General features: G+C 41.2%; 1 long non-coding RNA gene across 1 annotated transcript; it reads left to right on the top strand.

Annotated features, from left to right (window-relative positions):
- Positions 1–5362: 5362 nt before the first annotated feature.
- Positions 5363–18127, top strand: LOC128312455 (uncharacterized). The gene is made up of 3 exons (XR_008291809.1): positions 5363–5733; positions 11713–11837; positions 17745–18127. It is a non-coding gene; the product is annotated as an uncharacterized LOC128312455 (long non-coding RNA).
- The last annotated feature ends 4602 nt before the right edge of the window (positions 18128–22729 follow it).

Here is a 22729-nt window from a genome sequence, read left to right as displayed (position 1 = left end):
CAAGGGACATGGAGCAAAGCACCAGCCAGCATATAAAGGATATGTAGCATGAGATACTGGTAAACTCTGATTGTTACAAAACATTGAAGTTTGGGGACTATTTGTTACGGCAGCAAAATCTAGCCTATCCTGACTAATACAGGCACTGAATTTGAGTGGCAATACTGTAACATATAGAGGTCATTTGGATGATCCAGAATGTGTTTATATTAAGTTGTTTACATTATTAAAACAAAACATTAAAAAGCTCTTAAACATAATACTGCAGTTATGTAAGAAAACATCCTTATTCTTAAGAGATGTATTTTTAAGTAAATGGGAGAATGTTTTCATATTAACAACTTACTTTCAAACAGCTCAGCAAAAGTTAAACAGAAAGATAGGGCAAAAGGTTGGTAAGTTGCGATTCTAAATGACAGCTATATACATTGTTTTGTCCCCTTTTCTGTGAGTTTGAAATTTTAAAGAAATCTAGAGAACTCAGGGAGCCCCAAGAATAGGTTATTAGCTCCAGGTTTAAGAAGCAGTTGTGGCCAGTGGGGGGCAGTAGAGAAGGGACAGGATCAGATTTTTGATCTCAAACATTAGTTTGGCACCTGAAGAACACACTGGGCCAAGGTGTGGCCCAGAGTGATCTAGGCAAGAGTGGCAGTGGAATGGAGAGGGGGCAGTGTATCTGAAGCACCTTCTGGAAGTAGAATGGATAGGGCTTGATGGCAGCTTCTGAGTGGCAGAGCTGGGAGTCAATTGCCTTCCTCCCAAGTCTATTCCTGTGCTGTCCAGAGGAGTGGCCAACAACCACACATGGCTATTAAAATTTAATTAACTACAATGAAAGAAAATTGAAAATTCCATTCTTCTGTCATACTGGTCACATTTCAAGCACTCAATTGCTATCCCTGGCTTCTAGCCATAGTATTAGGGCAAATATAGCCCATTTCCATCATCATAGAAATTCTGTTGGAATGTGGTGATCTATACCTCTTCCATTTTATTATTCTGTTCCCCGACCCAGTCTCAAATGAATAATATGTTTCCCTGCTCTCTAGAAGCTCACAACCAGGTAACCAAAAGACTTAAAAAAAATTTTTTTTTCAGTTTATTTATTTATTTTGAGAGAGAGAGAGCACACACATGCACAAGCAGGAGCGGGAGGAGGGGAAGACAGAGAGGAGGGAGAATTCCAGGCTCCAGGCTGTTAGGGTGAAGCTCCATGCGGGGCTCGAACTCACGAACCATGAGATCATGACCTAGGCTGAAATGAAAAATTGGTTGCCTAACTGACCGAGCCACCTAGGCACCCCCAAAAGACTTTAATATTATGTAGAACTGTGTTGAGATACATTCACAAGATGTGGAGAGCTTTCTGTGGGAGTTCAGAGGAGGAAGCAAGCATCCCTGGGAGAAAGTAGCATTAACGGAACCTTGCAGATTACAGGAAAATGGAGAGGGACATGCGGGCAGGCATTTGAGCCTGGAAAACAGATTGCAGATGGCCCATTACCTCTGTCAGTTCTCCCCAAATTGATCTATAGGGTCCAAATAATCCCAATCAAAATCCCGGCAGGGAGTGTGAGTGTGTGTGTATCAGCAAAGTGACTCTAAAATTTATATGGAAATGCAAAAGACCTAGGATAGCCAAGGTAATAGCAAAGAAGAACAAAGCTGGGAGACAGAAACTTACCAGATTTTGCAAAGTTCTTTTTTTTATTTTTTATTTTTATTAAAAGATTTTTTTTAATGTTTATTTATTTTTGAGACAGAGAGAGACAGAGCATGAGCAGGGGAGGGGCAGAGAGAGAGGGAGACACAGAATCCGAAGCAGGCTCCAGGCTCTGAGCTGTCAGCACAGAGCCCGACGCAGGGCTCGAACTTGTCAACCGCGAGATCATGACCTGAGCCAAAGTTGGACGCTCAACTGACTGAGCCACCTAGGCACCCCAGGATTTTGAAATTTTCTAAAAAGCTACAGCAAATTAGACAATGTGGTACTGGTGCAAGGTGGGCAAATAGGCCAACCCATGGAACGTGGGGTCCAGAAACAGACCCCCACATAGACAGTCACCAGATTTATCACAAAAGTGACACTACAGTACTCTGGGAGAAACAATGGTCTTTTCAATAAACAATCTGGGTAAATTTGATTTCTGTATGGAGGAAAATGAACCTTGACTCATACTTCACACCAATACACAAAAACTAATTAGAGATACATCATAGACTTAAATCTGAAACAAATCAAGCATCCAGAATAGGAGAACATTTCATGATCTCTGGGTAGGCAAAGATTCCTTAAATAGGACATGACAAGCATAACTATAAAAGTTTTGTGATTAAGAGGTCATTAAAATTAATAACTTCCACTCATCAAAATAGAACATTAAGAGAGTGAAAAAGTAAGACCCAGAGAGAAAGAAATGTGTCTGGAAAAAGCCAAATATCCAGACCATATAAAGCACTCTTACAAATCAATAAGAAATGACAAGACAATCCATTTTTTTATTACGGTAAAATACACATAACATAAAATTTACCATTGTAAAATTTTTGTGTTTTTTTAAGTTTTTATTTTTTTATTTTTTTAGAGTAATCTCTACCCCCCAGTGTGGGACTCAAAGTCACCACCCTGAGATCAAGATTTGCATGCTCTATCAACTGAGCCAGCCAGGCACCCCCACCACTATAAATTTTTTAAAATGTGCCATTCAGTGATATTAAATACATCCACAGTGTTGTGCGACCATCACCTCTGTCTAATTCCAGAACTTTTTAATCACCCGAAATAGAAACTCTATACCCATGAAGCAATCACTCCCCGTTCACTCCTTCCCTCACACCTGGTAACCACTGACTTGCTGTCTCTGTGGGTTTGGCTACTCTGGACATTTCATATAAATGGAATCATATAATACGTGGCCTTTTGGAACTGGCTTCTTTTATTTAACATAATGTTTTCAAGGTTCATCGATGTTGTACTTCATTTCTTTTTACGGCCAAATAATATTCCATCGTATGGGTGTACCACATTTTGTTTTTCCATTCAACAGTTGATGGACGTTTGAGTTATTTCTGTATTCTGACTATTGTTAATATAGTCACTATGAACATTTGTATACAAGTTTTTATACAAGTGTAGATGTATGTTTTCAATTCTTTTCTTTTTAAATTTTTTTTTAATGTTTATTTTTAAGAGAAAGAGAGAGAGAGACAGAGCACAAGTGAGGGAGGGACAAAGAGAGAAGGAGACACAGAATCCAAAGCAGGCTCCAGGCTTTGAGCTGTCAGCACAGAGCCCAACGTGGGGTTCGAACTCACAAACTGTGAGATCATGACCTGAGCCAAGGTTGGACGCTTAACTGACTGAGCCACCCAGTTGCCCCCCGCCCCAGTTCTTTTGAGGATAATACCTAGGAGTGGAATTGCTAGGTTACATGCTAATTCTACATTTAGCTTATTGTGGGACCACCAAAATGTTTTCCACAATGGCTATACCGTTATACATTCCCACCAACAACGTATGAGGGTTCTGACTTCTCTGCATTCTTGCCAGTACTTGGTATTTTCCCTTCTTTGTTTTAATGGCCATCCTAGTGGGTGTGAAGTGGTATCTCACTGTGGTTTTGATTTGCATTTCCCTAATCACTAGTGACATCAAACATCTTTTCACGTGCTTGGTGGCTGTGTGTATATCTTCTTTGAAATAATGTCCATTCAAGTTTTTGCCCATTTTGTAATTGAGTTGTGGGAATTCTCTATATATTCTGGATACTAGACTCTTACATATGATTTGCACATATTTCCTCCTATTCAATGGGTAGACAATTCACAGTTTTAACATGGGCAATGAACCTGCACAGATATTTCACAGAAAAGAATATCAAGATGACCAATAAACTATAGGAAATGACCAATAAAATATGAAAAGCTGCTCAACATCTTTTTTTCCACAAGAGAAAAGTAAATAGAAACCGTAAAAAGATACCATGGCATCCTTACCAGAATGGCTAAAACTAAAAAGACTCACTTCCAAAGAGTTGATGAAGAACAACCATAATTCTCTTGTTGATGGGAACACATATTGATACAAACACTTTGAAAAAATATTTGGCAGTAGTTACTAAGTCGAAATATGTGCATACTCTGACCCAGCAATTCCACTCATTGGCATGTACCCAACAGAAGTGAATATTACATCTACCAAAGGACATGTTCAGGAATGTTCTTTGCAGCTTCATTCATAATAGCTTCAAACTGGAAACAGCCCAAATGTCCATCAACATGCTATCAGATTCCACTACTATAAAGTTTAGAAACAGATAAACTGAATCCATGCTGATGGAAGTGAGAATAATGGCTACCCTTAGGTGAGAGCTGAGTGGGGGTGGGGCATGAGAGAAAATGCTGGAAATGTTTCAAATCTTGATCCGAGTGGATATTACATGGGTGTGATAAACGTAAAATTCCTCGAGCTATACACTGGCACCTTTTCCTCAACACTTAAGTGGAAGGACCACATCCCCTCCATCGTCCTGATGCCCCGGCCCTGCCTTATTTCTCTCCATAGTAGTTACGATTATTACTCAGCTGTCAGTCAGCTCAGGCTGCCATAACACAATAAGAGGTTTAAACAAGAGGCATCTATTCTCTCACAGTTCTGGAGGCTGGGAAGTCCAAGATCAATGTTCTGGCTGATCTGATTTCTGGTGAGAGTTCTCCCGTGGCTTTCATGCAGCCGCCTTCTGACTGTGTACTCACATGATCTCTTTGTGCACTTGGGGGCAGAGAGATCAAGTGAGTGCTCTCTGGTGTCTCTCCTTATAAGGATACTGATCCTATCGGATCAGGGCCTCGCTCATTTAACCTTATAGGCTCTATCTCTGAACACAGTCACACTGGGGCTTAGGGCTTCAATGTATGGATTGGGGGCGGGGGGAGTGGGGGGGACACGAATATCCAGTCGGTGACACCAACACGTTCGGCTACTGACTTATTTATCATTTATCTCCCCCAGTTGAAGCGTAGTTTCCCTGCGGGTAGAGATTCTGTTCTGGCTACTGTGGCAACCCCAATGCCAATGACAGTGCCCAGCAAGGAGAAGGAGCTCCATGAGTGTTTGTTGAATAAATGAAAGAAGGATGAGCTAAGTGCTACTAAGCCCAGCGTCTGGCACATGGAAATACGAAGTAGGTGATAAGGGCTACCATGGTCATTATGCTTTCTTTCTTTCTTTCTTTCTTTTTAAAAGTAATTTTTAATTTTATTTATTTGTTTTGAGAGAGAGAGAGAGAGAGGCAGAGAGAGGGGGAAAGAGAGAGAACCCCAAGCAGGCTCTGCGATATCAGCACAGAGGCTGTGGTGGGGCTCAAACTCATGAACTGTGAGATCACAACCGGAGCCGAGATCACGAGTAGGATGCTTAACCAACTTAGCCACCAAGGCACCCTTTCTTTTTCTTTTTCTTTTTTTTTCTTTTTCTTTTTCTTTTTCTTTTTCTTCTTCTTCTTCTTCTTCTTCTTCTTCTTTCTTTTTCTTTTTCTTTTCTTTTTTAAATCCATAAGAGTGTATTTGTTTTGTTTTGTTTTTGAGAGTTGCCAACTTTTTATTTTCCATGAACAGACAAAAACCAAATCCGCTGTCATATACAACCTCCTCCTAAGAAGGTCACCTTAACAACAAAAGTGTAGGAGGGAAGTCATCTCAGAACAGCAGATTTATTGCTCCCAGACAGGACAGGTAGCAATCAATGTTCATAAAACTATTTGGGTTTGTTTTTTGTTTTTGTTTTTTTGAGAGATAGAGCACGTGAGCTGGGGAGGTGCAGAGGGAGAGGGAGACAGAGAATTACAACCAGACTCCACACTCAGTGTGGACATGGGGCTCAATCCCACAACCATGAGATCATGACTTGAGCCAAAATCAAGAATCAGACCCTTGGGGCGCCTGGGTGTCTCAGTCAGTTAAGTGGCCGACTTCGGCTCAGGCCACGATCTCGCGGTCTGTGAGATCTAGCCCCACGCCAGGCTCTGTGCTGACAGCTCAGAGCCTGGAGCCTGCTTCAGATTCTGTGTCTCCCTCTCTCTGACCCTCCTCTGTTCATGCTCTGTCTCTCCCTGTCTCAAAAATAAATAAATGTTAATAAAAAAAAATTTTAAGAATCAGACCCTTAACTGACTGAACCACCCAGGTGCGTTGCTCCTTGTGCTTTCTTAAGCCTCAGGGTACTCAGTATATCACCCAAAATTTCTGCCATCAAATAATTTACATTCTAGAAGAAGAAAGATTTTTATGTTCATTTTGCTGTGTGTTTTATAGCATGTACTATGTTGGGTCATTACTTCTTTTAAGAAAATTATTTCTTTTTTAAAAAAAATTTTTGCTTTTGTTAATTTTTGAGAGACAGAGAGAGACAGAGCATGAACAAGGAAGGGGCAGAGAGAGAGCGAGACGCAGAATCCAAAGCAGACTCTAGGCTCCGAGCTGTCAGCACAGATCCCGACGCAGGGCTTGAACCCATGAACTGTGAGATCGTGACCTGAGCTGAAGTTGGCCACTTAACTGAATGAGCCACCCAGGTGCCCCAAGAAAATCATTTCTTAGTTTATCATTCTCTAAGTGGTCTGAGTACAGGAGCTAAACTTTAGGACTTGGTTCCACTTTTTTTACTTCATCACTACGTTGCCATATGTTCTGGTGATTCCCTTTCCTTCCTGAACTTCCTTACTAATCTGTTAGGATTAGTGTCCTTATAAGAACTTGAAATAAAGGGTTTTGATTAAGATCTCTGAGATCACTTTGCAGCTGGAAAATGTTACAAGTCTCCTAGAGTGCTGTTTTTGTTTCTGCCACCAGGGGGCAATACAACCAGAGTATTGGCACGCATTCTGCTATTACAGTTCCTGCTGTTTGATAAAGGAGTTGATGCAGAAAAATGATTACTCTCTGCTTTGGTCATAAGCCCACAAATTCAAGCCTTCTATGGCTGGTCAGAGATCAGACTTCCATCAAAGGGAACGGGGCTGGATCACCCATGACATCTTGCACCCATCACTTTTCTGTCACGGAACATGGATGTGGTTGGAAAGATGGCATCTGAATAATGAATTGCCTGTGAATGATAGACACCCAGAAGGAGGAAAACTGAGATATGGACTGAGATGTTTCTTTGGAAGAGAGAATAGTAGTAATACTGTCTTGCTATGATGTCCGGATGAGACCCGTTTGTGGTGGGAAGGTCTACTGCATAGAGCCTGAACGCTCATCCAGTGACACATTTGTGTGACTTGGATAAGTGACTTCCCCTCCAAATATCAGTTTCTACATATTAAATAAGAAAAAGAGACCTATACATAGCAAATGCATATCCTGTATGCCTTCCCACCACCTCCTGTATCTGGCAGGTATCTCACCAGTCTTAAGAAACTTTCCCTACTGAGTCTAGACACAGCCTCAGAATATTTTTCAGCACTACATCTGGTGGGAGTTGGCCTGTGAGGTGAAACATTTTTTCCCTCTCTGTTGACCTTGAAATATTTCTCAAACTCTTTCCAGTGCCAGCATTTTATGGTAATGGGGTTTTAATAGCCGAGACCTCTCTGCATTGACCAACTTAGGCTGGTTCTGGGTTGTTTGGGTCAATATTTCAATGACTTTGTACATTGGGTGGAGACGGGAAAGTTTTTTTGCTTTATGTGATTATAATGCTTAGCAAGGGTTGAAGAATGTGATGCTGTAGCCCACTGGCTTAGCAAAAAGTCTTTACTTGTGTGGAGAGGTTGGTTGGTATGTTCCAAAGCAATTAAGAGGTAGGAGAGCATGTACTCAACTTTGCCCTGACCTTCAGATCTTAGCTTGAAATTTCCAGATCCAGGTGCAGAATGTGGTACCTTTAGGCATGAAGATCAGGTTCTTCCAAGTAAATTTGGAATTAACTTGGACTCCATTCCTGGAAGATGTCTCTATTCTATGATATTACCACTATCCACTTAAAAATGGGTGCAAGAAAAATGCGTCCTCTTAATAGTATTACTGGAGTAGAAATCAGAACTGGGTTCTGTTCTTGGCATCACCCTTTACAAGCTGAGTGACTAAACATCTCAGAAACTCAGTCCTCCCACCTGTAAAATGGGAGTAATTGTACCTGTTCTATCTATCTGAGGTTCTGAGGGTCAAATGAGATTATATTGCAAAGGGCAATGCACGATACAGGATATGGAATTTTATAGGGACCATGGGGGACATTTTTATCATCTTGCACTCGGTCAAGGAACTAAAGATTTTGGAGCTCTTATGCATTGCTGGCAGGAATGTACATCAGGGCAACTTTCCAGAGGCAATATGAATCAAAAGCCTTAAAAATGTGCGTGCCTGCCATATACCCACTAGATTGGCTCAGATAAAAAGGGCACACAAGGGGCAACTGGGTGGCTCAGTTGGTACAGCATATACTCAGTCTGACTCTTGATTTCGGCTCGGGTCATGGGATGGAGCCCCACACCAGGCTCTGCGCTGAGCTTGGAGCCTGCTTACTATCCTCTCTCTCTCTCTCCCCCTGCCCCACTCCCCCCCTTCTCTCTCTCTGAAAATTATAAAAAATTTTTAGAAAATACACAAAAGTACCATCTCAGGCGCCTGGCTGGCTCAGTCGGTAGAGCATGTGACTCTTGATCTCCGGGTCATGAGTTTGAGCCCCACATTGGACATAGAGATTACTTAAAAAAAAAAGTGCCACCTCAAAAAATTATATATCATCTAATTCCATTTATATAAAGTTGAAAAACAGGCAAAACTCCTTTGGGGTATCGACGTCAGGATGCTGGTTACACCTACAGGGAAGGTAGGGCAAGGAGTAAGTATTAAGAGGGCTGCTGGTGAGGCAGGATAATGCTGTTTCTTGATTTAGTTTCTTGATTTAGTTTCACAGATATGTTCATTGCATAAAACTTTATCAAGCTGTGCGCTTAAGATTTTTGTACCTCTTGGCAAGCATATTAACCTTCAATAAAAAGTTTAGTAAATAATATTCATGCCCTGACCAGAAACTCTACTTTCTTTTTTTTAATTAAAACTTTTTTTTTTTTTTTTTTAGAGTGAGAGAGTGCAAGTAGGGGAGAGGGGCAGAGGGAGAGAGAGAGAGTTTTAAGCAGGCTCCCTACTCAGTGCAGAGCCCAACACAGAGCTCAATCCCATCACCCTGGGATCATGACCTGAACTGAAATCAAGAGTAGGATATTCAACCGACTGAGCCACTCAGGCGCCCCCAGAAACTTTATTTTCAAGACTTAATTTTTCAGGGGCACCAGACTGGCTCAGGTGGCAGGGCATGTGACTCTTGGTCTCAGGGCTCTAATTTTGAGCCCCACATTGGGTGTAGAGATCACTTGAAAATAAAAAAAATCTTAAAAAAGAGTTAATTTTTTAAGCTAAAATATTTATTAAGCAAATATTGGTGATAACTAGCTTGGATTCAGAGGTGTGTCTCCTTGTTATAGTGTCTTTTTTTTTTTTTTTTTTAAGTAGTCTTCACTCCCAGCATGGGGCTTGAACTCCTAACCCTAAGATCAAGACCTGAGCTGAGATCAAGAGTTGGATGCTTGGGTCACCTGGGTGGCTTAGTCAGTTAAGTGTCTGACTTCAGCTCAGGTCATGATCTCACGGTTTGTGAACTTGAGCTCCACATTGGGCTCTGTGCTGACAGCTCAGAGCCTGGAGCCTGCTTTGGATTCTGTGTCTCCTTCTCTCTCTGCCCTTCCCCTGCTCATGCTCTGTCTCTCTCAAAAATAAATAAACATAAAAAAAAAAAAGACTTGGATGCTTAACCAACTGAGCCACCAGGCACCCCTCTATAGTGTCTTTTTTAATTTTTTTTTAATATAGTCACTACAGGTTTTTTTTCTTAGAATTTACTTGGTATATATTTTTCCCATCCTTTTAGTTTTTTATGAATTTTTATGATAAAATTTACTATATTAGCCATTTTGAATACACAATTAATTTGGTGCCATTAAGTACATTCACAATGTTGTACAGCAACCATCGCTATCCACTTCCAGAACATTTTCATCATCCCAAACCAAAAACCCTGTCCCCGTTAAGCAATGACTTTCGCAGCCCCTGGAAACCACTATTCATTCACTTTTCTCTCTCTGCAAATTTCTGTCTGTGTATGTGCCTATTCTAGGTACTTCACACAAGTGGAATAACATAAAGTTTGTCTTTCTGTGTTTGGCTTATTTCACTGTGCATGATGTTTTCACAGTTCATCCACCTTGTAGCATGTATCAAGACTTAATTTTTTAAGGCTGCACAATATTCCATTGTGTGGCTATACCACATTTTGTTTTTCCATTCATCTGTTGAGAAACATTGGGTTGATCCACTTTTTGATTATTGTGAATAATGCTGCCGTGAATGTTGGTGTACAAATTCCTGCTTTCAATTCTTTTGCAAATGTACCTAGAGGTGGAATTGCTGATCATACAGTGATTTTATGCTTAACTTTTTGAGTACCTGCCAAACTTTTGTGCACATGCTGCAATTTTAAATTACCACAAGCAGTGCAAGAATGTTCCAATTTATCTACATCCTCACTGACACTGGTTATTTTATGTTTTTTGTTTTTGTTGGTCTGTCTTTGGGTTTGTTGTTTTTGGTTATGGCCAGACTATTGGGTAGGAAGTAGAATCTCATCATGTGTTTTTTTTTAATGTTTATTTATTTGTTTTGAAGGGGGGGAGGGCAGAGAAAGAGGGGGGAGAGAGAATCCCAAGCAGTCTGCACGCTGTCAGCACAGAGTCCGATGTGGGGCTCAAACTCATGAACCGTGAGATCATGACCTGAGCTACAGTCAGATGCTTAACTGACTGAGCCACCCAGGCATCCCTTTTTAATTTTATTTTTAAGTAATCTCTACATCTAACGTGGGGCTCAAACTTACAACCCTGAGATCAAGAGTTGCATGCTCTACCAAATGAGCCAACCCAGCCCCCAGTGTCTTTTTTTTTTTTAAACAGAAGATTTAAAGTTTGATTTGTCTCTTTTTTCTTTTATGGTATGACTTGTTTAAGAAATCTTTTCCTACTCCAAAGTCAAAACAATATTCATCTCTATTTCCTTCAAAAACTTTTGAAGTTTTGCTTTTCAAGTTCAGGAATTTGACCTCCTTGGAATTGATTTGTGGGTATGTGGTGATGCAGGGGATCTCCCTCATTTTCCTATTTGGATAATAAGTTGTCTGTTCACCAGATGCTCAGCAATCAGTGATATTGACTAATGTCATTCTCCTACTTAAAATTCTCCCGTGGCTCTCCAGTGCTGCAAGGGGAAGCTTGAGTCTTCTTGCCTCACTCTACTGGGCATTGCACAAACTCCCTCTTACCATCTTCCTGTGTGCCAACCAACCAGACTATTCCCTCCAACCTCCACTGGCTTTGTTCCTATACTACTTGGCATGTCCATAATCTTCTGGTCTCAGTTCTAGTTGTATTGGGTTGAATGGTGGCTCCTCCAAAGATATATCCACCCAGAATCTGTAAATTTGATCTTATCTGGTTTTTTTAATTTTATTTTAATTACAGTATAGTTGACATACATACAGTGTTATGTTAGTTTCAGGTGTGTAATATAGTGATTCAGCAATTCCATATTTAACTCAGTGCTCATCAAGGTAAGTGTACCCCCCTTTTTTTTTTACATGCATCCTTTTGTTTATTGCAGCATTATTTACAATAGCCAAGATATGGAATCCATCAATGGAAGTGCCCATCGATAGATGAATAAAGAAGGCATGATACATCCACACACTGGAATATTACTCAGCCATAAAAAAGAATGAGATCAAGGTAAGGGTACTCTTAATCCCCTCCACCTATTTCACCCCTCCCCCATCCACCTCCTCTCTGGTAACCGTCTGTTTGTTTTTAGTAGTTAGGAGTCTGTGTTTCGGTTTGTCTCTTTTTTTCCCTTTGTTCATTTGTTTTGTTTCTTAGATTCCACATGAGTGAAACCAGTGGTATTTATCTTTCTCTGACTGACTTCTTTCACTTAGCATTATACCCTCTAGATTCATCCATGTTGTTGCAAATGGCAAGATTTCATTCTTTTTAATGGCTGAGTAATATTCCATTATATATATGTATATATATTCTTTTACATTTTCTTTTTCCATTCATATTATGTATGTATATATTTCCATCCATATTCCATTATATATATTCCATTATATATATATGTTCCATTATGTATATATATATATTCCATTACATATATATATATATATATATATATATATTTCCATATATATACATATATTCTTTCACATTTTCTTTTTCCATTTATCTATCAATGAACACTGGGGCTGCTTCCATAATTTGGCAATTATAAGTAATGCTGCAATAAACATAGGAGTTCAGGTATCCTTTTGTTTTTTTCATGTATCCTTTTGAATTAGTGTTTTCATATTCTTTGGGTAAATACCCAGTAGTGTGATTACTGGGTCATAGGGTAGTTCTATTTTTAACTTTTTGAGGAAACTCCATACTGTTATCCACAGTGGCTGCCCAGTTTGTATTCCCACCAACAGTTCAAGAAGGTTCCTTTTTCTCCACATCCTTGCCAACACTTGTTGTTTCTTGTGTTTTTTATTTTAGCCATTCTGACAGGTGTGAGGTGATATCTCGTTGCAGTTTTATTTGTCTTTTCTGGATGATGAATGATGTTGAGCATCTTTCCATGTGTCTGTTGGCCATCTGGATGTCTTCTTTGGAAAAATGTCTGCCCATTTTAGTTGGATTATTTGGAGTTTTTTGGCATTGAGTTGTACAAGTTTCTTATATATTTTGGATACTAATCCTTTATCAGATATGTAATTTGCAAATATCTTCTCCCATTCAGTGGGTTGCCTTTTAGCTTTGCTGTGCAGAAGCTTTTTATTTTGATGTAGTCCCAAGAGTTTATTTTTGCTTTAGTTTTCCTGGCCTCAGGAGACATATCTAGAAAAATGTTGTTATGGCCACTGTCAAAGAAATTACTGCCTATGCTCTTTCTGGGACTTTTATTGGGAAGAGGGTCTCTGCAAAGGTAACTAAGATAAGATTCTCAAGATGAGATCATCCTGAATTACCTGGGGGAAGTTGAATCCAATAGCAAGTGTCCTTATAAGAAACTGAAGATGAAGAGACACACAGAGAGAAGAGAAGTCCATGCGAAGATGGAGACAGAGACTAGAGGGATGCAGTCAAGGGAACTCTTCAAGCCAGGGAACCCTAGAAGCCACCAGAAGCTGGGAGAGTCAAGGAAGGATCCTCCCCTAGAGTCTTTGGAGGGAGCATCGTCCTGGTGACACCCTGATTTCAGACTTCTGGTCCCCAGAACTGTGAGAGAATATACTGCTGTCACTGTAAGCCACCGAGTTTGTGGTAATTTATGATGGCAGCCCTAGGACACTAATATAAGCTGGAGTCGGGAGCCAGAAAGGCTGGGGGACAGGGAGCCTAGACTAGAGGGCTGGAGAAGATGAGGTAGGTCCAAATCCCCAGCCAGGAGGCAAGTTCACTCCCCCAGGCTGAGGAGGGGAGACAGCAGCCATAAATGTAAATCACAGGGCCACACTGGAGGGACCCTGGGCTCCCAGTATCCTCAGTGGAATGAGTGAATACACTCCAGACACCTTGAGATACCTCATTTACAGAAGAGAGAGGCCGTAGGGACCCCAAAGAGGCTCAGGGAGCACTGGGCAGTGAGGAAGTCGACATGTCGACTGCTGTGGTGGACCACAGAGGTGGAATAATCTCAAAGAGAAGCTAAGGGCCAGCCGAGCATGGCTGAAAGCAGGGTGGGGAAGGTCAAGAGGGCAACGAGGCAGGGGTAGATGCCAGCAGGCTAAAGGACAATTCTGGGACAGGGCAGGGGGAGGGCTCTCTGTGTCTTTGGGCTTCTTTGATCCCTGGGCCACTTTGGCAGGAACAGAGCCTTGAGCACCAATGGGGTCATGTCTGTTTAAACAAAATCAAACACCGGAGGTAAATTATTAACTCATTGAAGAAACAAACAGGAGTGTAGGCCATATCGCCAGCACCAGGAGCCTTGTGGAAGTTAAGAAGTCCTGCTTATCAGGAGTGGTTCCCCTAGGCTAGTCCAAGTATGGCCTGAGACACTTCTACGAGTGAGTCACGGTGCCAGGCTCTAGGAGAACAGATGCATAAAGACAGTCAGCATTGGCCCTCTGCTCCAAACTGGAGGTAATCAGAACTCACAGCCTCTCACTGTGCTCTCCACGGCCCATGCATCATCTCACATCATCCTCATGCTGATCCCCTGAGTTGTGCGAGGATTGCCTACATTTCATAGACCGGGAAACCCAAGCCTAGAGAGGGAGAGAACCTGTCCAGCCACACAGCTCCCCAGTGGTGGAGGAAGACAAAGGGTGTTGGCTTCAGCAAAAAGGAGGATGAGTTGTTAGGATTCAGGGTGTGTTTAGGAACCTCAGGATAGTAAGTAGAGCTGGGCCTCCTAGAAAACAGGGGTCAGGACCAGCAAAGCCATCATGGGGCAAGGTGGCCACTGTCCCCTTGTCTTCCTCTTTCTGGGATTGCTGAGTCTCCCAATTCTACTTGCCACTTATTTTGTTCTTCCCTGTCTTTTGGGGACAAGAGCAAGGGTTCTGGCATCAGAGTGGGATCCAGTCCTGGCCTCACTATTTATTACCTCTGTGACCTCAGGCAAGCCGCTTCCTCCCCACTTCCCCACCTATAAAATGAGGATTCTATGGTCCCTGTGTGGGGATCAAAGGAGAAAACATGCACAAAGGCCTAGGCATAGTGCTGGGTGCATTATAAATGCTCAATATTGGTGTTGTTGTTATCATTTTGCATGATGGGAAATAGCCTCCCCAGCCCTCTTGGCTTTAGCACTACCCATCAACTTACTAGCACCTGGCTCTGACTTCTTCAGCCAGAGAACCAACCACAGTAAGGGAAAGTGGCAGGGTCCTTTTGTTCACGCACAGTCTTGGATGTGTGGGGGCTAGTTTTAAGAAAAGTGGAGTCAAGAAGCTGAGCAGACTAAAGGGTTTCTGTTATAGAAATCTCCACTGCAAGGTCTTGTGATCAGAAAACTGATTGGCCAACTTTCCAGCGCCCTCCATCATGATCCCTTTGGGTATAGGGGGAGGGCAGTCAAGCTGGGGGAAGAGCAGGATGAAGGCTTAAAGGTGGGAAAAGGTCTGCTGGCTGCTCACCTATGAGCCATGGAAGGTACAGAAGGGGCAGGAAGGATGGTGTGGGGCCCCATCAGGAAAAACCTTGAATGTCAGGACTTTATTTTGGCATAGACTCAAGAGCCATTCATTCATTTAGCAAATATTTATCGTGTGCCAACTGTATGTAAGGCGTTTTGCCAGGGATTACCTACCAAAGCAAAAGGCATGGTTCTTGTCCTGAAGGAGTTGAATGGTTTATAGGAGGAAACAGACAGAAATGGATGCATGTTGGGCAACAGGATCCAGATTCTAAAAGAGATCTGCTTAAGGTGCCACAGGAGCAGGTGGAGAAGCATCTGCCCACCCAGGGGTGGGGAGCCAGGCAAAGAGAAGGCAACGGCTGCATCTGATTTTGCTTTGGTGGGTTCTGCCTGCCCAGCATCCGTTCAACCATTCCTAAGAGGAAACAGTCAGCCAATCTCTCTCCATGTGGTTAAAAGGGACTGACCCCAGTCTGTCCTGCTTGGGAGAAGGGCAAATGAGCCAGGTCTAGTCAATCAGCATATCCCATCGCCTTGGCTAAAGTGATTGGTTCAGTGAGATGTGTCAACCAATTCTGGCCAATGAGAGTCAATGCATGACTTGGGTTGGAGCTGAGAGGAAAGATGCTCTCTCTTCCCTGGGAGTGTTGGCAGGATGGATAATATGAGCCTGGAAGAGAGGGGCCAAGGTGTAGAAACCAAGAAAAATGACATCTCAGAGGCAAGTGGAGTGGAGAGCTGGAGAGAAAAGACACTAACAAACATCCTTTGAGCCCCTGGACCAGCTCCTGGGTATCCTTGGACCTTGAACTTATGTAAGTCATTAAATTCCCTTCTTTGGTTAGGGCAGGTTTGAGTTGAATTTCTGTTGCTGTGAGAGAAAAGATTCAATCAGTCTCTCTCCCAGCCCAGACTTCCAGTTTTCTTATTGTCAAACAATTCTGGTAACAGTTTCTTCTGTACATTCCATATGTTGTGAATCATTAAAGTCCACTCATTTGGACTCTTATGTAATATTTCATTGCATGGATATGTCAGATGTTACTCATTTCGTTCTTCTGTGGATGGGCATTTGGGCTCTTTCCTAGTTTTTGCTCTTGTGAATAGGGCTTCTCTTGACATACGGTACATGTCTTACTTACAATAGCGTATGGGTTAGTTTCAAGGTCCTAGTTTTCAATTTGGATGATAGGATCATGGGTGTTATTATATTATTAAAAATAATTAACTAACCAACTAAATGAAAGTGGGCCAATGATGTGTGTGTCATGACTAACCTAATTCCATTCATGTGGAGTTCAGAGAGAAACTGGAAAATACTATATATATGCTGTGATGTACCCTGTATTTTGTGTGTAGCAACAGGTCTTGGACCTCTTACTATACTGGCACATAGAGATCTCTTTCATTTTTAACTGTTGCAGAATATTCTGCTAATGGATATCTCTTTATTTATTTATGTTTAAGATTTTACTTTTAAGTAATCTCTACACCCAACGTAGGACTCGAACTCACAACCCCAAGATCGAGAGTCACATGCTCTACTGACTGAGCTAGCCAGGTGCCCCACAACATATCATAATTTAAATGTTTAAGCATTCTATCATAGAAAATTTCAAACATATACAAAAGAAGGCGTGTGGTATGACGGAGTTCCATGTATCTAACAGCCAGCTTCAGTAATTATCAACATCTGGCTAATCTTGTTTCGTCTCTACACACACCCATACTCCCTTCCCCACCGTGTCTATTTTAAAGCAAATCTAGGCTTATTATATGACTGTCCATAACTTCTCCTCTGTTGGGGTTGCAGGTTGTTACCACTCTGTGGCTTCTGTGAACAGTGATGAAATGAAGGTCCCATATAAACAAATCTTTGCATGCAGGTATAAAAGAAACTGAAGAATAAGCTTATATTAGTGAACTTGTTTGATCTAAAGGGCAGATGAAAAAAAAAAAAGAGAGACAAACAAAAACAAAACCGAAATCCAAGAATGGATGAATTCCACATTCGGACAGAATTTGCCTGGCTGTCTTCCGAAAGAGTTGCCCAGTTCGTACTTTGCATCAATTCTTTGGTATTTTTCAAATTTCAGTCTCATTATTGCTTCATTTTGGGCTACTTTTTCTTTCTCTCTTTCTTTTCTTTCTTTCTTTCTTTCTTTCTTTCTTTCTTTCTTTCTTTCTTTCTTTCTTTCTTTCTTCCCTTTCTCCCTTTCTCCTTTCCTTCTTTCCTTCCTTCCTTCCTCCCCCTTCCCTCCATCTCTCTCTTTCTTTCTTTTTTTCTTTCTCTTTCTTTCATTGAACTATAGCTGACACACGGTGTTACATTAGTTTTGGATGTACAATATAGTGATTCAACAAATCTATATCCTATGCTATACTCACAAGGGTAGCTGACCATCTGTCACCATGTATACAACCATACATTCTGTAACTGGAAGCGTGTATCTCCCACTCCCCTGTATACATTTTGCTTCCTGTTTCTTGATTTTTCTCTTTTCTCTTAGATGGAAACAGGGAAGATGCTCAGAACAAGGAGAGCAGCAAAGCCACTCTCACAGCTGTTCTTGGGAAGGGATTGTCAACTTCTTGGTACCTGGTGGCTGTGGCTTCCAAAAGCCTCAAGGCTTTAGCTGACTAAGGTGGGAAAATGTGGCACTGCAACAAGCCAGTGCCCCTTCCCCCAAACAAATAAAGCAAACTTGTGGGATGTATTTCTTCCACATGGCATCTGTGTCCAGTGTTTAATTGTTCCAGACAGCACCTGCTTATAAATTAGAACGTAGAAGCTAGAGAAGGCTGTGCTGGATAATTTTTATTGATCTAAGGTTCGGGATCTTGATTTTCTCAGCCATCATGTGAACAACTATGTTATATAATCTCTAGGGTGTCTTCTAGCAATAAAATGCAAGGCCTCTCTGAATCCTACATCATATTTGGAGATTACAGTTTTGTTGCTTTCTAAATAAGAGTTTATTTCTTCTAAGTGTTCTCAAGTTGAAATAAGGAACTTTAGTCTGAGTATTCATTCATTCATCTATCCATTCACTTAATATATTGAACATGTCTTTATTGGAAATCTTTGGTTTTAGAATTCTTTCTCATTTTTCTTGATTAGAAAAATTTGTGGCAGGAGGAGAGGGTCTGAAGATCTCAAGATAAAACTATGTTTGACTCAATTGCTTTTAGGAAAATTTGGGTTTCTTGACCTACTTTGATTTCAGAGTTTCAGAGATTTCAGAGTTGGTTTTATGGTGTATGTGTCTGTTTATTCCCTGTTGCCACTGAAGCTGTCATTGAACTAGTCGACTTCGCTGTTATATTTGTCTGGAGTCTTTTGTTATAAGGGTGGATCCAGGGGCTCCAATGATGAAACCAAGTATCTTCCCTCTTCTTGCTTGTCTCCTCTCAGATTATCTCTACTTCTCTTCTATAGCAGCAGTGTTTTCCAGATGGTTGGGGGAAAATACCCACAAATAGCTTAAATTTACCTAATCCTGCGGTTTCAAATCCCATAGGAGAAGACAGACCTTCTCTCTCCCAGTTTCCAATGGATCAAAGTTCAGAGAAGACTCTGATTGGCCTTGCTTTGGTCACATATCTACTTCCGAACATATTGTAGCTAGGGGAGCAGAGTACTTTGATTGGTAATTTGGGGTCACATGCCCCTGTGATTGACAGCCCCAGAGAGATGAGGTCAGCTAGGAAGTGGTGATCACCCTTAGGAAGGGATGCTGAATCAACAATTTCTGTTCATTACCATCTCCCCTCAAATGGGTGTTGCTTTCTACCTAGCATGAATGGAGTGTAGCTTTCCACATTCTCATCCATTCTCTCTTCTCTCCTGTTAACTCACCTCTGTGCTAAGCTACCCTGTCCTGTACAGCTGGACAAAAGCAAGTGATTAGTCATTATTTTCCTCTATTGTTTTCTCTCAGCCTTTTTTTTTTTTTTTAAATTTCAAATAGAGGTATAATCAATGCAACCTTTCTTATCTTTCAAAGCTCTAATGACCCCTCATCTGCTATCAGCCTTTCGTGGTCAAGTAGGCATGTGATTACATTTCCACTTCAGTTAAATTTTGCATCCTGAAGGCAGGTGCCTCTTGTGGTTTAGGGTACTGCCCGCCCCCCGCCCCCAACTGTCTCCTTTATATGGTGCAGTATTTACACTTCTCAGATCTTGGAATCCACCCTACCAATCTAGCCATGATAGTTTTACGACCTGGTCCAATCAGCATCTACTTTGTCAGACTCCTCTTCTGTGTCTTCTGGACCAACAAATGGCCTATGGATGTGCTTATTTGGCCCCACCTAGCAATAAAAATTTTTAAAATCTGTTGTAAACTTCTTAAAAACCAGAAGATGCTAAAAATATACCTGCTTTTTTGCTTCTTTTGAACAAATCACAAGATCTGTGAATCCTGGACCCACATTCCCCAGAGCAACAATGTGTGATAATAGCCCTCTGGACGGACCATGTATTCTGAGGCCACCGCGCCCAAGATGTCCCTGCCCGAGGCCCCTTTGCCATTTACCTTCTCACTGGGGGTTATTTTAGCTTACACCTGGCCACCTCACTCAGTCACATTCCCTGCATGGCCCCTGGAGCATTGTTTGAATTTGTGACTCCTGGTTGGGTGGCCATTGCAAATCAGGGACAGGTTGAAGCAGGGTTTAAACCACTGATGAATCGGGGCCCAGATTGGCCTTCTGCCTCAAGGCTCAAAGTAGACATAGATTGATGGTATACTTCAAAGGTGGAAGAGACACTTCTAAGAGTTTTGAAAGCATTGCCACTACTTGTCTGTAGAATATCTATTGTACCTTTCAAGAGAATTATATGATGTTTAAATACAATCAATGAAAGTTTACAGAAATAGATATAAATACTGTGGAAGAATGCTAGCAAGTTTCAAACTTGAATCACCTTAACGAAGCAAGAGGCGTTTAAAACTCGCAGAATTACTTTGTAAAAGAAAGTGCTTTCTATCATCACACTGTACGATTACTCTGTCCCATACAGTAATAAGTGTTTGCAGAAGGAGGGAAGAAAGGAAAGAAACTACTTGGTTACAGGGATTGGCTCATCCAGTATTTTTAAATTTAGTTTTTATTTGCAAATAATTAGAAGAAGAAGTTGCAAAAGTAGTACTGAGAGGTCCTGTGTTAGTTTTCCGTAATGCTAGCATCTTCCATAACTATAGGCCAATCCCTTTTCGTATTCCAGTGACACGTAGTAGGTGTTCAGTCAAGTTTATTGAATGAATATGTTTGCATATAGAACATGAATGTTATCATCTATTGATTTAGTAGGCCAGTCTATTTTATTACCTTTGAATAGGTAGCATATGCTCATGGAGCTAATTCAATGGGTACAAAGGGTATACAGGGAAAAATAGGTCTCCCTCCTTTCCCTGCCTCCCAGTCACCCAGATGCCTCTTCAGAGGCAACCGTTTATTCATTTCTTATGTCTCCTTCCACACATAGTTAATGTTTGCAAACCTTCATGAATATGTTGTCTACTTACCCACTCCCATCTATTGTAACATAGCATATACACATCTTTTTCACTTAGCAGTATATATTGAAGATCATTCAATATAAGTTCTTTATTTTTTTATGTTTTTTAATTTATTTTTGAAAGCGAGAGAGAGAGATGGAGCATGAGTGGGGAAGAGGCAGAGAGAGAGAGAGGGAGACACAGAATCTGAAGCAGGATTCAGGCTCTGAGCTGTCAGCACAGAGCCGGACGTGGGACTTGAACTCGCAGACTGCAAGATCATGACCTGAGCCGAAGTGGGATGCTTAACTGACTGAGCCACCCAAGCACCTGGTTCTTTATTTTTTAAATGGCTATTCAATATGGGTTCTCTTATATGTTAAGTGAGTATACCATAATTTATTTAATTCCCTATTGATGGACATTTAGGTTATTTCTTGGCTTTTATTATTAAAAATAATACTGCAGTGAATATCCATGTCTTTTTATTTAGCACAGATATAGTTTCTTTAGATACTAAAGGATACTTCCCTATTTGGTTATTTATTTATTTATTTATTTATGTTCATTTTTGAGAGAGAGAGAGAAACTGAGCACAAGCAGAGGAGGGACAGAGAGAAAGGGAGACACAGAATCTGAAGCAGGCTCCTGGCTCTGAGCTGTCAGCACAGAGCCTGACGTGGGGCTGGAACCCATGGACTGCAAGATCATGACCTGAACTGAAATCGGATGCTTTACTGACTTAACCACCCAGGTGCCCCCCTATTTGGTCATTTAAATAGAACTTCGATGGCAGAAAGTTTCCCAAAGCTTTGTGAGGTTTTTGGCCTAAGTCAGTGAGATTTACCAAAGATCTGGCACCTTTGACTGATGCTGATGCACCTGTTATTGGTTATTTTCATCTGAGCTGCGTCTGATAAGCAGAGAAGAGCACAAGATAAGTTACACTCAGGATGGCCTAACTAGGGATGTTCCACGAAAAATAATGAATGAGTACTACTTCTCTTCACTCCTATCACTTGATTCACTTACCCTAGCCAATGGGTCTTATCTCTCATTTGAAGTTATTTCCCATCTCCCCTCACTGCCCATCAGATTTTGGTGAAATTTCATTACTCAGTAAGTATCTCCATTTCTAAACAGCTTTACACTGGTGAGAGATGAATTGTGTTACCTTTGTGTTGCTGGCCTGTGTTTAATTAACCATGTATTTCTTTTAAGCAGAGTTTTAAATATTGAAGCCAGTTTCTTTTTTGACCCTTGTCTGGGTTTTCTTTATCGCAATCCTTAAGAGGAAGGATTGCTGCCCTTCTCCACATTCAGAATTTATTTTGGTCCCATGAAGTCCAGTGCTCCTAAACAGCTGTTAGTTAACAAGCTGCCCCAAATGTCCTGGAAAATGGGAGGGATACAAAACGATGAGCTTATCACTCATTCATTTAGTCATTAATTCATGCAACAAATATGTATTGAGTGCCTACTCTGGGCCAGGCAGCCTTGGCCTAAGTCAGTGACCAAGACAAGATCCTTGCCATTATAGAGTTTGTTCTCTGGCATGTGTGTATGTGGGGCGTGGAAGAGAGACAAAAATAAATAAGCAAATTATTTCGTATGTTAGAAGGTGATAAATGCAGGGGGGTGGCCAACTAAGGGAGATTGGGATTTGGGGATGGGGACACACTACCATTTTAAATAGAGCAGCCTGGGTACTGAGGGTGTGAGCCTTCAAAGAGTAGAGAATATCCTTACACAGTATCCCTTGTGTATATGTGTGTGTGTGTGTGTGTGTGTGTGTGTGTGTGTGTGTGTGTGTTTGCATGAAAATACCACTAAAGACTTTGAATTTTTTTAACAACTGTATTGAGATATAATTGGCATACCATTAAATTCATCATTTTACAGTGTATAATTCCGTGGGTTTTAGTATATTTACAGAGTTGTGCAACCATCAGCATTATCTAATTCCAGAACATTTTCATCACCCCCGAA

Source organism: Acinonyx jubatus, chromosome D3, assembly GCF_027475565.1.
Source record: "Acinonyx jubatus isolate Ajub_Pintada_27869175 chromosome D3, VMU_Ajub_asm_v1.0, whole genome shotgun sequence".
Classification (NCBI taxonomy): Eukaryota; Metazoa; Chordata; class Mammalia; order Carnivora; family Felidae; genus Acinonyx; species Acinonyx jubatus.
This window is presented reverse-complemented; position numbering and strand designations above follow the sequence as displayed.